The 3,047-nt window shown below is 38.7% G+C and overlaps 1 protein-coding gene across 1 annotated transcript in view; it reads right to left on the reverse strand.

Annotated features, from left to right (window-relative positions):
* Positions 1–1,178: 1,178 nt before the first annotated feature.
* oclna (occludin a) overlaps positions 1,179–3,047 on the reverse strand; it is a 28,742-nt gene continuing 26,873 nt past the window's right edge. Inside the window, exon 10 of the transcript XR_004335676.1 lies at positions 1,179–1,189. The gene's annotated coding sequence lies outside the window, so the exon portion shown is untranslated. The remainder of the gene's footprint in view (positions 1,190–3,047) is intronic.

Below are 3,047 nucleotides of genomic sequence, written 5' to 3' on the forward strand. Positions count from 1 at the left end.
ACACATATACACACACACACAAAGTGTATCGCAATGTAATTTTTTAAATGGCCTAGGGCCTAATCTACTTTAGATTTCACTTGTTGGACTTTAGACGTCACTACGTGTTCTCAGTTTATTTATTTAAAAAAGATTATTTTCCATTTATTTAGTTATTTTGATGTGTGTTTAAAATGGAAGCTTTTCCAATTTGTGTTATTTAAGATAAAATACAGTCTCAGCTGCACTTTTGATAAGGGGACACATCTGTAGTTTTGCACAGTTTCTATGAAAAAAGGAAGATTTTTCAGTCATTTGACTGCAGCTCATTCTGTCCAAAAAAAAAAAAGATATTGTATCTTGACCTTAAACCAGGAGTTGAGTGTGTCCTCACATCCCCAGTTTAGATGTAAAGCTTTATTTTGTGTATTTAACATATTTTATGATGCTGTATTTAGCCATGTTGTCTGCTTGAGAGTGTGTTGCACGGCTCAGACATGTGGAATACACACACACACACACACACACACACACACACAGACACAAAGTGATGTTAGAGGGCTGTTAGAGAGGATGAGTGTTTGAGCAAAGCTTGTTCAGGTGAAGTGGACTTTTCTATCCTCCATCAGCAGGCAGGGTGGAAACAGAACACTACAACACACTGTTTGATAGGAGCATGTAGAGAAGTATTAGAAAGGAACCAATATTTGACTACAGTACATAAGATAAAGTGCAGTTTCAGCTTCATTTTGAGGGTGTGACAGATGAGCAGTGTGGCTTTATATTTATATGGCATCCTGACGCTGACCCAGGTACAGCTGAATGCGTGTGAATGTTACCTTGTGCACAAAAGAGCTGTAGAAAGATGCATCTACAGCATTGAATATGAATATAGATGCATGTAGATCATATTCTACAAGATCATTATGTATAAACTGTTCACGGTATAAGATAAACAGCCCTGTGTTCAGCTTTGTGACAATTAGGACTGCAATTAACAATTATTTTTATCTATAAAATGTCATAAAGAGTGTGATAAATTACCATTCCAGTTTCTCGAAGTCCGAGGTGTCGCTTTAATAGCTTGTTATGTCAGTTCATAACCCAAAGATATTCAATTTATTCTGGTTTTTGAACAGAAAAAAGCAGGAACTCTCCATATTTGAGTGGCTGAAAACAGCATTTTCGGCCATTTTTGCATTAAAAATGACTTCAACAATTAATCGACAATTAAAAAAAGGTGGGATTATTTTTCCATCCCCTACGAATCGATTAGTCGACAGCTGATCAAAGATGTTTTCTAAATACTTTATTTAGCCTAAGATGACATAAAGGAACACTTCATCCTTGACTTCATCACAAACATTCAACATCAACACATCTGGAGATACGAGGTTTGCACTGGAAAGGAAGGGGAGGAATAACTCATCTGAAAAAGAAATAACTAAAGCTGTCAGACGAAATGTAGTGGAGTACAAATATAAAGTAAAACATAAAACAGAAATACTCAAGTAAAGCACCTTGAATTCGAGGCATGCAGAACAATAAGAAACCTGTGGAGTTGTGTAACAAAGTGTGTTAATGACTCAGTGATTGATCCGTGCAAAACAGCCAAGACTGAAGTGTCGACTAAAAAAAGGAACAGCGTGATTAAATGCACACCACCTCCACCTCATCTGTCAAACGTGGTCCATGCAGGTGGTGTTTTTGTCTCAGACATGTGAGGCTGCCAGCAGAAAGAGCTCCGCTTGGTTTTAGTGATGATGTCACTGCTGACGGCAGCAGCAGCAGCGTGAAGCAGTAGAACAGATCTGGCCACGACTGAGCCAGTGGTGCATCTAGAAGGTGAAGACAGCAAATGTTTTACTTAAAGGTGTAAAGGTGATGTTATGCGTTTTTTAAGTTACACACTGTTACTTTTACAGTGTGTTCTGGGGACAGGCAGCTAGCAGATAGTGAGGAGATATTTTTTACAGTTGTGTTCTGGGACAGCAGCTAGCAATATTGAGGAGATATTTTTTACAGTGTGTTCGGGGACAGGCAGCTAGCAGATAGTGGGAGATGTTTTTTACAGTGTTCAGGGGACAGGCAGCTAGCAGATAGTGAGGATGTTTTTACAGTGTGTTCAGGGGACAGCAGCTAGCAGATAGTGAGGAGATGTTTTTTTACAGTGTGTTCAGGGGACAGGCAGCTAGCAGATAGTGAGGAATGTTTTTTTACAGTGTGTTTCGGGGGACAGGCACTAGCAGATAGTGAGAAGATGTTTTTACAGTGTGTTCTGGGGACAGGCAGCTAGCAGATAGTGAGAATGTTTTTTTACAGTGTGTTTCAGGGACAGGCAGCTAGCAGATAGTGAGGAGATTTTTTACAGTGTGTTCAGGGGACAGGCAGCTAGCAGATAGTGAGGAGATGTTTTTTACAGTGTGTTCAGGGGACAGGCACTAGCAGATAGTGAGAGAGTTTTTTTTACAGTGTGTTCAGAGGACAGGCGCTAGCAGATATTGAGGAGATGTTTTTTACAGTGTGTTCTGGGGACAGGCAGCTAGCAGATAGAGAAGAGTTTTTTACAGTGTGTTCTGGGGAAGGCAGCTAGCAGATAGTGAGAGATTTTTTTTACAGTGTGTTCAGGGGACAGGCAGCTAGCACGATAGTGAGACAATTTGCCACTGTAGCTAACCGAAAAAAGGATTATTTTTGCCGATCCTATAATCCCCATAGAATCACCCAGAAATCTAACAAAACTAAATAAAATACTCAAGTACAATCCTGGTAGTTTTCCATTATAATCAAATTACTTCATAACCGTTTATTATCAATAATGGTTTTATTCATTAATTCATTCATTATATGCAGACATCTCTTACTCAACAAGTCATGCATTAAAAATCTTAAGTAAAATAAGTTTTAGCATCACAATATATTTAAAGTATCCAAAATAAAAGTACTAATTTTGCAGAATGACATGTTATTATTACACATTGCAGACGTATTCGGCACATTCATCGTCATTACAGCTCCATTGTGGTTGGTAGAAGACATTTATGAGACACACACACACACACACACAC

The sequence above is a fragment of the Etheostoma spectabile genome, chromosome 16 (assembly GCF_008692095.1).
Source record: "Etheostoma spectabile isolate EspeVRDwgs_2016 chromosome 16, UIUC_Espe_1.0, whole genome shotgun sequence".
Taxonomy (NCBI): domain Eukaryota; kingdom Metazoa; phylum Chordata; class Actinopteri; order Perciformes; family Percidae; genus Etheostoma; species Etheostoma spectabile.